General features: G+C 32.3%; 1 protein-coding gene across 1 annotated transcript in view; it reads right to left on the minus strand.

Annotated features, from left to right (window-relative positions):
* Cog5 (component of oligomeric golgi complex 5) overlaps positions 1-13,632 on the minus strand; it is a 300,246-nt gene that overhangs the window by 95,358 nt on the left and 191,256 nt on the right. The gene's annotated exons all lie outside the window — the stretch shown is intronic.

Here is a 13,632-nt window from a genome sequence, read left to right on the forward strand (position 1 = left end):
AAAATGACAAATAAAAAATGTTGATTTATGATTTTTTTTCTTAAAGAGCAAACACGACAGGCCCTTTTTGTCTTTTTTTTTTTTTTTGATAGTTCGACAGAATGCCTATTTTTTATTTATTTATTTTTATGTGGTGCTGAGGATTGAACCCAGTGCCTCATGCATGCTAGGCAAACACTCTACCACTGAGTTACATAGAGCTCCAGCCCAATTATGATTTTTATACACATGCAAACTTCTATTTTCAATGTTATTTGTTTCTCACAAATTTGTTTCATACATCTTATGGCTTTAAATTTAATCATGTGGGAACTGTACAAATAATTGCTGATTCCTTATGAATAACCACAAAATATATTCAGATTGCCAAGATTTTATACATAATGCAATCTGTTTCTCAAGTATCTTAAAGATGTTTTTCATCATATCAAAGAAATATAATTTAAAACACTGACAAACTGGAGGGGAAAAAAACACCTTCAATTGATGCACATAAAACATGTTCTGACAAAAATTATTTCAAAAACACATCTGGGAGCGGTGTTGTACATCTATAATCCCAGTGGCTCGGAAGCTGAAGCAGGAGGATCGTGAGTTCAAAGCCAACCACAGCAAAAGTGAGGCACTAAGCAACTCAGGGAGACCCTGTCTCTAAATAACATACAAAACAGGGCTGAGGATGTGGTTGAGTGCCCCTGAGTTCTATCCCTGGTACCCAAACAAAAAACAAAAGAAAACACACACACACACACACACACACACACACACACACACACCAAACAACGTCTAAAAGTAAATTATGTTAATATAATAAAGGCCACTTTTATATATCATACTCAAATGTGAAACTTTCCCACTAAGATTAGAATGAGGCCAGCATGCCAATTCTCACTGCTTCTATTCATCATAATTCTAGAAGTGGTATCAGAGCAATCAAGCAAGAAAAAGAAAGAAAACGCATCCAAATTGACAAAGAAGTAAAATCATACTTTCAAAGATTATATGACTCAGTATGTAGAAAACTGTAATTAAACCACCACATACACACACATACACACACACACACATACATGAATACTTGAAGTCAGTAGGATACAAAATCAACACACAATAATCAGTTGCATTTTATAAACCAACAATGAACAATCTGAAAAGGAAGAAAACTATCACATATAATAGCATCCATAATAAAACACTTAAAAATAAACTTCACCAAAAAGGCAAGACTTTTACAATGAAAATCACAAAATATTACTGAAAGAAATAAAGAAGACACAAATAAATGCAAAGACATTTCCTATTCACAAATAGAAGATTTAATATTGTTAAAATGTGCTTATAAATGAAAGTAATCTACTGTCTGAAAGCAATCCCAATCAAAATTACAATGACAATTTTTGCAAATGTAGGAAAACACATCCTAAAACTTGTAGAGAATGTTAAGGGCCTCAAATATACTAATAAAGATTCCCAAGTCACTGGATTTTCCAATGATTACTGAATATGACACCAAAGGCACCAAGAAAAGGAAAAATACACAAATTGAAAACATCGGCACAGCATAGAAAACAATAGAAAGAAAAGGAAATCTAAAGAATGGGAGAAATATTCCTTAATCATGCACACACTAATGGGGTTAATATCCAGAATATATAAAGAAAATCTATAACAACAAAAAATAAATAACCCAATTAAAAATGGGTAAAAGAATTGAACAGACATTTTTCCAAAAGAAAAACAGAACCAACAAATGAAGATGCTCAACATCTTTAGTTATCAGAGAAATGGATCCCACTATCCCCCCCTCCATACACACCAAAAACAAGCTGAAAATAATAAACGCTGGCAAGAAAGTGGAAAAACTAAAAATCTTTGGCACTGTGGGAAAGAAAGTAAAATGGTGCAGTCATTATTTAAAAAAAAAAAAACAGTAGGGAGGTTCCTCAAAAAATTAAAAATAGAATTACTGTATTTCAGCAATTCCACTTCCAAGTAGACATCTAAAAGCAGGATATTTGCACACTCAATATCACTGTAGTATTATCCATAAAAGTCAAGAGGTAAAAGCAACCCAAAAGTCTATCTGTGGATGAGTGGATAAAGAAAATGTTTCCTATGCTATGTATCTTTTATATATATAGTGGAATATTATTTCACATTAAAAAGAAAATACTTTCATATGCTAAAACATGAATTAACCTTGCAAACATTATACTAAGTGAACTACATCAGTCACAAAAAGAAATACTGAATAATTCCACTTTTAGAAGTAGAGAGCAGTGATTGACAGAAGTTGGGGAGGGGGGAAAAGAGTTGTTCAATAGATAGAATTTTGGTTTTAGAAGATGAAAAAGTTCTAGAAATCTTTTGCACAAGAAGATATATATATATATTGTTGACAGTATTGTAATGCACAATTACAAATGATTAGAATGGTTTCATGTTGTGCTGTGCCACAATTTTAAAAAATGTATTTTATGATTATTTTCTATTTATTTTAAAAAATATAAATGAACTGGGTATTAAGGTTATTTTTATTTGTTTTTATGCACTAAGGTAAATGCACATTTATGTGGATTTCCTGATTAGAAACTCTGGTTTATTAATTTTGCAGATTTCCTAAAATTATAGGACCCCTCTATTACTGATATTAGTCCTACCTATTTAGTTTCATAATGTAGATAATTATTTTAACAATAATAATTTTCTTTCATCTGAAAATTCTGCATTTACATTCTTAAGCAACAATTGATCCAATTTTCCTTTTTGAGTATATGCATGTGTGTTCATAGAAGTACCCTAGCTGTTTAGTTTGTTTTTTTGTTTGTTTCTATGGTGTTAGGGATCAAACCCAAGGTCTTACATAAGAAAAGGCAAGCACTCTATCACTGAACTACATCTCCAAGGCTCCTAGTCATTTACTTTGGAGGGAGAATTAAACATGACTCATGAAATGAATTACTTTCCTTATTTCAAAAAGGTTATTTTAATATATATTTCAGATAACTATCATAGGCTGTTGATAGACCCAACCTGATCTTTTCTTTAAATTGGGCATCTCGCCACAAAGCCATGAAAAGATAATTTCGGCTTTACTATAAATTACTGCAAATTCTGAACCTGCTTGGAATGCCTGCCCGTGCCTTGAACTCACCCATGCCTGGCTCTCTGACCAGATAGCAGCCCTCTCTAAAACTTTAGTGATGCCTCACAAATCTTGGCCTTCTCTAGCTAGACAACGACCCTCTCTGAGGCTCTAATGACCCTCATAAATTCTGATGTTGGGGCCAGCAAAAAAATGTAAACTACCATTAGAGTGATGCTTGTCAGAGTTCTGTTATCTGTAACCCCCCTCTGTGTAACTTTCTGGGCTATAAAGCTGGGCTGCAGGAAAGCTGGGGTGCTGTCTTGTTCCCACCATTTTGGGAGGGAGAGGCAGCCCGGCCAGTCGAAATAATAAGCTTGGTTTAATTTGATTTTAATTGGAGTCAGTGGTCTTTTCTTGCGTCCTGGTCTAACACTGTGATATTTTCCTTCCACAAAAATGTGAAGGAATTTCACTAGTTAAAAGAGTAAATGTTTTCAAGATAATTTATTGGTAACTGAAGAAAATGTAAATGGAATTGATTTATTCATGCATTCTACTTCTTCAATTAATTACATTTTCTTCAACAATTATCTGTTATTTCAAATTTCAAAGTGAAAGTTTGTGATACTCACTTTATTCAAATACGTTATTATTTGTCTTGTTTATCCAAAATTATTATTAACTCTTCTGCTTTCCTTTGAAAAATGTTTATTAATCCATTTATTCTATTATTTGCCTTTTGATGTGACTCTTAAAAGTAATATTTTAATTCTATTTTAATCACAAATGTTGTAATTTAGTAAGAAATTATAACTCAAATATATTTAGCTAATAGGTTGTTCTTGCTTTCATCATTTCATATTATGCTGTCTTTCTGGTTCCTTTGTTTTCTGTGTTCTGCAGAAACTTTGTTTGCTTTTATCTTCCCTAGAGGCTTGAGTACTACAGATTCTGATTTCAAGTCTATCAAAGGTTACATTCGTTGTTTTTTCCAAAAACAGCTTAACCTTATATGATCTCATATTTCTCACTTTTCAAAGACCAAAATTCAAATATATTTTCTGAGGCTACTGTTAAAAAAATAATTTAGAATCCTGAACTTTAAGAATTTATAAGTTGAATATCAATATCAAGATCTAAACATAATATTATATAATTATTTCCTAAATAAGTACTAGTTAATGTAGGTTAAACCTTTAGGTTAAAAATTTAGGTTAAACTCAAGCAACCACCAGATTACCAGTGTTTGTGTAACATTATAATACAAAGTGAAAATACCAGTTAATAACTGGAAGAGCAAGAGAATGTACACCATAGGCATAATTTACTAAGATAGCCGTAATACAAAGGTTCAAGTTCATTTACTTGTTGTGTAACTTTGAATAAGTTACTTTTGCTATACCTCAGCTTCTTTATCTGTAAAATGGAAAACCATCTCTATATGGAGTTAATACTTATGAAGTACTTAAAAAAGTGCCTGGCAAGTAAGCACTATTATCAACATTTGTCAACACTGCTACTATTTTTAATAAGTAATTTATCTTGATCATCCTTGTATCTTCAGTGCACATAATCTTATAACTAATAAATTATTCTGTGTTGATAAATTTTATGCATTAACTTTACTGGGCTATAGGATGCCCAGATATTTGGTCAAAAATTATTCTGGGTGTGTCTGTAAAGGTGGGTAGGGATGGGCTGGCATTGTGGCTCAGCAGCAGAGTGCTTGCCTCGCACATGTAAGGCACTGGGTTCCACCCTCAGTAGTGCATAAAAATAAATAAACAAAATAAAGCCTGTCCATCTACAACATGTGTGTGTGTGTGTGTGTGTGTATGCAAGCAAAAAAAAAAAGTTTTTTTTAAAACAAAGTGGGTAGGGTTGAAATTAACATTTGAATCAGCAAACTGAGTAAAAGTGATTGCCTTCCTCAATGTGAGTGGGCTATATGACATTAGTTGAAGACCTTAGGTAGAATAAAAGGGCTGGAGTAAAAGAAAATTCTCCTAACTGCCTTTGGGTTGGAACATTTGACTTTTTCTTGCCTCCCAACTTGAACAACATTGGCTCTTTTGGCTTTTTCTGGATATCCAGTCTACCAGTCATTGAACTCAACTACACCATCACCTTCCCTGGCTCTATCTCTTGCTGAATTTAGATCTTGGAGATTATCAGTTTTCCTGATCTGGTGAATCAATTACTTGCAATCAATTAATCATTCTAGCTATGTGTCCACCTACCTATATCTTATTAGTTTTGTTTCTCTGAGGAACCCTAAAGCAATTGTTGAATAAATGAATGAATCAATAATCTACCAATCAGTCAGTCCTAAGGATGGGTTATAACTTAAAACCTAGAGATTGGGCACAATGGTGCATGCCTATAATCCCAGCAACAAAGGAAGCTGAGGCAGGAAAATCACTAGTTCTAGGTCAATCTCAGCAATTTGTCAAATTTGAAAAAAGGTCTCAGCAAGTCAGTGAGACCCTTTTTCAAACTAAAAAGATAAAAAACACTAAGTACGCTGATCCATGGTAAAGCACCCCTGGGTTCAATTCCCAGTACCAAAACAAATAAATGAAAAAATAAAATATATTAAGAGCTAGAGCCAGTTACCAAAGATGCATATTAAAGATGCAAGAGGACAAATAGTTATTGGAAAAGGAATGGGTATGAAATGTTCTTAAATGAAAAAAGATGAAGCAGATTCAGAGGGTTGTGAAAGGTGTGGGAAATAATAAGAAAAAAAGCAGATTTGTAAGTAGGAAATTATGTTAATATAAAACATACATATATATTAAATATATACACATGTAGGTATATGATATATAGGTTTATAAAGTGTCCATTTGGCATAGATAATAAATATACAGTATATATATACTGTGCCAAAATCTGAAAAATAAAATATATTCATTTTAATTATCAAAATATTATCAAAAATGTTATGGTCAAAACTACAATTCATTATACAAATATAATTTCTTAGAAGAAGAAAAAATAAAAATAAATAAAATCATTTCATTATTTCAAGTAAAATTAGTCAGTTACATACTTGTTCCATGTATTTTGAAACATAATTAATTTAACTAAATTTTAATCCAATTAGATGTCAACTAATATTTGACATTAATCTATTTATAATTAATACCAAATACTGTCTTACTTTCAAGAAGTACAATGCAATTATGTTATTAGATCAATTCAGGGAAAAGTTTGCTATTTAAACAAGTAGGAGCTGGGCATGGTGGCATATACTCATGATCCCCACTACCTGCAAGGCTTAGGCAGCAACAAAGTGAGACCCTGATTCAAAATAAAAAATAAAGTGAGCTAGAGATGTAGCTTCGTGGTAAAGCAACCTGGGCTCAATTCCCAGTACCACAAAACCAAATCAGATACATATTATTCATATACGTAGAATAAATATAGAATATGAGGAATAGCAAAAGTTTTCTGTTTAGATGAATCTATTATTTAGAATTAAAAGTCAGCTTTTGCTTTTCTCATTGATTTGTAACAAAATTAAATGTACACAAAGAAACTTTTGAATAATAATACTTAAACAGAATTTGGTTTTCAAAGTAGATATTTGGTTTCTATACCTTTATAATCCAGAACATATCATAAATTTCCTTGCTCAAATATATTTGATGGCTTCTTGTTGCACACAGAATAAGGTCCAAAACCTTCAAACTAACTATGATGTCAGAAAACCCTGATTTATATTCAGTTCTGCCACTATATATTGGCTCTGTGTCCTTGGGTAGATGACTTCATTTTCTCAGATTTGGTTTCCTCATGTAAACAACAGGAATAATTATAAGATTTTTATTCTATTCAATCTTTCATGGTAAAGAGCAAGTAGAGAGCATTCCAGACAGAGAGATGAACATACAGAGATATGAAAAAGCAATTCATTCCATGAGTAAACAGTGAACATTCAGGAGAAAGGGATTAGGGTTAGACGAAGACAAGGGTCAGATTAAAGACACACTTGAATTCATCACAGATACCAGTCAACTACTAAGGATTTTCATGAATGAATATTATGACCAAGTTTGTGGTTTAGGAAAAATCACTCTGATAGTAACATGGAAGATGAATACTAGTATAATGGGGTGGTGGTGAGCCTGTAGGTAATGAGATCAGTTAGAAATTCACTGGGAAAAAAAAATCTAGGTGAAAAGGACTTTTCTCTGGCCATAGGAATACAGGAGTACCAAGAGTAGGCCATAAGAAGATTTACATGTATTTAAGAAGGTCTGGGACTAGATATGTTTGTGAAGGACCAGAAGCACAGAGATTATTCAATTAAAATGAAACTTCAGGATGAGTATCAGGTAGATCGAGAGATGAGTTCATGTAAACTTGGGCCTCTGGAACCTGTCAGGCATCCATGTGGAAATTGCTTGCACAAGAGGAAGATTGAGACTATAGAAACAGATTTACATGAAATCAACAACTGGAGGTGGTAGAAACTGTTAGCATATGTGAGCTTGCCCATGTATCACTGTCCTATACTCTAATTTTATAGTTTGCTATGTTTTTCAAATTTTATAAGTAAAAGACTTTAAAAGGAGGGGTAGAAGGAGAAAGAAGAATCAGTGAAAAATTCTGAAGAGTGAGAGTAGCTAAAGGAGGAGAAATTTAAGGCAGAAGAAATGGTCAATCACCTCAAGAGTTAAGTTAAACAGGGCTTAAGAAGTAGGCAGCATGATTTACTGACTGGATCATTGGACTGCATTAAGAATTATTTGGGTAGAGTGAAAGCTTAATTTAGCAGTTTGGGACAAAACAGAAACAAGGAAGTAGAGATATAAGGCAGCTTACCATGAGAGAGAGAGAGAGAGAGAGAGAGAGAGAGAGAGAGAGAGAGAGAGAGAGAGAGAGAGAGAGAGAGAATATGAATGTGTGTGTATGTGTGTGTGTGTTAAAGAACCCAGGTTTTTATTTTTCTTGTTGTTGTTGTTGTCTGTTTGTTCTCAGATGGTAGACCACTAAGAGGTCTTCCTGTCAGTGGAGGAAAAGAAAGAAATGAGTAGATGTAGGAAAAAAAAAGAAGAGAGATGAACCTGAGAAAGAACATACAAACTACCTCTACCTTCTACTTTCAAGACACAGGCAGGGGAGAGGAGGAATCAGCAGTATCACTCTTTGGTCCTTGATGAAGTGTTTCTAAGCATGCTTATTGAGAAGAGGTTAGAGGAAAGCCAAGGAAGCAAAACTAAAATTTTTAAAAAAGATGTAAAATACTTAGCAAAAAGTCTGTGCCAGAGATCCCTGTGGATAGATCATGTAGTGGATAAGGAAGCCTGCAGATTTGATCAAAGACACCAAGTACACTGGAATTTTGAGTTAGTTCTTAATCATGGTATCACACATGCTAGGCAAGCTTCTAATGACATCTATAACTGTCTTTTCTCTTTCTTTCTTTCTTTTTCCCCCACCCAGTGCTGGAGATTGAACACAGTGTTTCCCACATACTAGGAAAGTTCTACATCACTGAGCTATATCCCCACCCTTGCCCTCAATAACTGAGATCTCCCAAATTTATGTCTCTATCCAAGGCTTTTTCTGAGCTCCAGATTCAAATAAACTGCCTAAATGACATCTATTATATTTTACAAGTGAGATATGGCTATCTGAGCAACTAAAAGCAAGCACATGCCATACAGAGCTCATCATTATTCCTCTAAATGTGCTTCTCAATTTGCACTCACAATGAAGTCACTGCTACCTACCAGAAGTCTTATCATCCTTGAAACTTTACTCTCCATCTCACCACTTCTGCAAGTTTTAGCTTCTGAGTAATTCTCAAATCGATTCACTCCAATTTCATTCAACTGTTTAAGCTAAATTGAATTCCCTTAAAATTTTTCTGTTGAAGTCATAATACCTTATACCTCAGAATATGGATGCATTGGACACAAGGTGTTTAAATTAATTAAGTGAAAATTAGGTCATTAGGAGAGTCCCTGATACAATAAAAATGGTACCTTTAGAAAAACAGGAAATTTGGACACATGCATACAGAAGGAAGACAAAAGAGGATAATAATCTACACACCAAAGAAAGAAACCTAGAACAAATCCTTCACTCATACACCACACAGGAACCTACCCTGCTGAAACTTTCATCTAAGATCTTCAGGCTCTAGGATGTAAAAAGATAAATTTCTGTTGTTTATTCCACTCAATCTGTGGTACTTTGTTGCAGCAGCCCTCACAAATTAATATGATCATGTTATCTTTTTCTGAATCACTTGCACAGTTTACTTTTCTCTATGGTTGGCACCCCCCAATCTATAGACTATGGTGCAGTTAATATCATGTTTACAAATTATAAATATGATCATATCACTTGTGCTTAAGAAAAAGTTCAAAATACATATAACATATAACTCTCTTGGCCTCTCAAACCACATATTATACTGTTCTTTCCCCTTCAGTTTATCAGAAGAATAATGTTTCATCCTTTTTGTATACCTCTCACTTTAATCAAGCTACCTTCAGTCATCATTTGCATAAAAGCTTTTTAATATTCACCATATGAAGTCAAACATATTTTCATAGACCCTGAAAGTCTTCATAAACTATTAAAATTATAAATAATCATTAATACACAGATGGCCAGAATTGACAATGGTTCTAATTATGACATTTTGATTTTGCAATGGTGCAAAATTGATACACATTCAATGAAAACTATTTTGCAATTTTGAATTTTGATCTTTTCCCAGGCTAGCAATATCTACAATGATTCTCTTAAGATAGTGAGCAGTACCAGCAAGTCACAGCTCCAAGTTAGCCATATAATTATAAAGGCAAATAACCAATATTCTGTGGAGTTCTGTGTTGATAAGCTATGATATTTTACAGGTGAGATATGCAAAATACATGTGGAAAACTAAACGATATTTTCACCTTATGATGGGTTTGATGGGATTATAAAGATGGGTTTATACACGTCATAAGGGATGCATAAAAAGCATCCATTTTAACATATATTTACAAACTGATTAAAATTCAAGTTTAAATTCTTAAGGATCTGCAGTTAATATGTTAAAGAAGTCAAGAGAGTTAAGGTGATTCAAACTAAACACTATAATGCTTGCTTTATAACATCAATATATTAGCATTCTTTGATAAAACTCCCTCTAGTCAATAAAACTGACATACTAAATAATGATCTAATAAAAACTAAATTAATTTTTCCAGGGATCGGGGGAGGTGGGAACTGGGAATAACTTAGGGGCATTTAACCACTGAGGCACATTCCCCAGCCCTGTTTTGTATTTTATTTAGAAACAGGGTTCACTGAGTTGCTTAGCATCTGTGAGGCTGGCTTTGAACTCCTGATCCTCATGCCTCAGCCCCCAGAGCTGCTGGGATTATAGGCATGTACCTCAGCACCCAACCTGAAATTAAGTTTTAAACTACCTATGTACTGTTTTCTTTCTTTCCCAACTATTTATCAACCAAACAGTAAGTACAAATTTGCCCATTGTTTCTTTCTTTAGAAAATAGGCAGGAATAAAAAAGTAAAATAATTTTTAAAATTTGTTTATAAAAAGATTGAATGATATCCACAAGATAGAACAGGAAGCCCCAGAACACACTCCCTCACAAAAATACAACTTAATAAAAGTATATGTTCCAAAAAGCCTTTCTGAGAACTCACTCATTAATGTAAAACTCTTAAGTTCATTTTTTTCTTTTTTATTTTGTTCTAATTATGTATACATGATAGCAGAATGCACTTCAATTCATTATACACAAATGGATTAAGTCATTCTTCTAATATGCTATAACCCTAAAGCCTGGGGTGCACATCCCATTGCTAATTATGGACATTTGACCCCAGTGCAATCCCATCTTTTGCATTGCCTTTGAGCTCACAAATTCTCATTGTAGTCTCAACTATTTTCTGTATATGTATATATATTTGTGTGGTGCTCCTTTTCCACATGTATTTTGCATATCTCACCTGTAAATTCTTTATACTCTTTGAAACTTTCTAACATATAGCGAATCAGTTTGTACTGTAGCAACAGGGTCTTTAAGAATATCTGGACCCCAGACTAGTAAGAGTAGAAATCTCCTAATGTAAAGAATATTTACTGATAATATTTGACTTAAAATATCTTACTGCCTCATCACTATTCAATATTTCAAATTGAAAAGCCACAGATAGAAAAGTTGAAGATTTTACTTACAATAATAAACAATTTCAAATTTAGGTGCCCTTAAAGTTTTCTAAGTAGAGTCTTTAATGCTATTATAAAATCATTTGATACGTCTAAAAGGGTAAAAGAAAACACATTCTTTTTCATAGTTAAAATTCTCATTAGTACTATTGCTGCACAAAATGCTGAACACATTCCAAATTTAGCCTAATGCATCCTACACACAGATTAAAAGATTCTGTTAGACAATAAAAATTGCTGGCTTAGAAAATGAAAAGTATCATATCTATACTCCTACACACAGCTAAAGAGTTTTAATTCTGCAGATGAGAATCTACAACCTGTATTCCACTATGTATTTCTGAATAATTTGTCAATAATTTGCTACATTCATTTCAAGCAAAGTGTTATACGCAGTATTAATGATTATACAGTGAACTCTTAACTGGTTTTAAAAGATATCAAAATTAATCTTCTAAATGTCTGAAAATAGGCCAAAAATTCTCATTTAAAAAATAAATGATCTATCCATTTGTGCAAAGTTTAGAAAATACAACAGAGTAACAGAAAAAGAACATGAAGCATAAAAATGTTATGAATTATATGAACAGATAGGTATGTTTTCTAATGATCATCTGAACTGAAGATAGCAGTCTAATTTTACAAGTCATCCAGGGCTTTTATTAAATTAAGCAGAAAATGAAATAGTTACTTCAATTTAAGTTACCTCACTTTCAAAAGACTCTACACTTAAAATATCCCTAAGATTTTATTATATTTGATATAATTTGTTCATCTTTATATTTGACCCAATTATGATTGCTTTATATTCTTTGACATGATAGACATCTAAAACAAATCCTTCTCAACTAATCAAGTATAGAAACAAGTGAATACTAGCACACACAGTTTTTTTCTGTTATTTAAAAATCAACAGCTTAGCAAACACCAAGGCAGATTTGGTGACATTAAGCTGACAACTAAAAGCTTTAAAATAAGTCCAAATGTTTATCTTTCTCTGATTAAAAAAAAAAAAAATAAAAGAATATAAACAAATAAATAATTCTCGCAAGACTTGATAACACACAAATAAGGAAAGTTATTTTCACAATTTTTAATTTTTTTAGTTGTAGATGGACACAATACCTTTATTTTATTTTTTTATTTTTATGTGGTGCCGAAGATTGAGCCCAGTGCCTCATACATGCTAGGCAAGTGCTCTACTGCCCAGCCACAGCCACAGCCACAGCCCCTTATTTTCACTATTTTTATATCTATAAAATTACCATGTTAGATCATAATCCACTTTATTTAAATGACACAAATCTTGATTAAAATTTAAAATAAGTATCTGATATTGACTTGTTTTAGAATGAGATCAATGATTTAAATTTTTGATATTTTTTATGAATTAATATACAGGCAAATTATGTTATTAAAACTTTTTTAAAATGTGATTTTCATCATGGCAGGGTTCTTTTTGTACCTAGCATTTAGTTAGTTTATGAACCCTAAATATAAATTTCAGATTAAAAATACTGAAATAATATTATAATAGCCAGTCTCTGAATTAAGGCTACATTTCGCTTCATTTTCTCTCATAATACTACAGTTTTATGATAAGTATTACTATCTCCATTTGATATCTGAGATTCTAAATGATTATATAACCTTTGCATAATCAGTATTGACAAAGCTTAGCTTAAGTTATTATTCACTATACTATCTTGCCTTTGACTTTGCTTGAACAGGTATAAAGAAAGACGATCTTTAAGATTCAGTTTTTCAAAAGCTAAAAATCTATCTTACTTTTAAGATAATTATTGTAGTTATTTTAAAATACTGAAAAAGAATCTCCACCATAACTATAGTCCAGATTATAATATATGTATGTATGTGTATACACACACACACACACACACACACACACACACACACACACTATAAATAACTAGTGTGGCGGGCCAGTTTTTTTTTCCCTATATAAAAACGTCTTAGAACTTAAGGAAAAAATTTTCCATGAACATAATTTTATAAATTTCATAGGGAAATGCAAATTAATGTTATAAGATACCACAACATAACAACTGAATTATCTAAAACCCAAAACAGTGACAATACCAAATGATGATGATAAGTGTAGCATCAAGAACTCACTTTCGTTTCTGGTGGGAATCCAAAATGAGAAAGCTACTTCTAACAATTTGGCAATTTCTTCTTAAGCTAAATGAAATCTAACTATATGATCTAGCAAGTGCTCTCATTTATCCAAATGAACTAAAAATCTCATAGACTTAAAAATTGATTGAAAACTACACAATATTTATAACAGCTTTACTTAAAATTGTAAGATTCA

The sequence above is a fragment of the Ictidomys tridecemlineatus genome, chromosome 2, assembly GCF_052094955.1.
Source record: "Ictidomys tridecemlineatus isolate mIctTri1 chromosome 2, mIctTri1.hap1, whole genome shotgun sequence".
NCBI lineage: Eukaryota > Metazoa > Chordata > Mammalia > Rodentia > Sciuridae > Ictidomys > Ictidomys tridecemlineatus.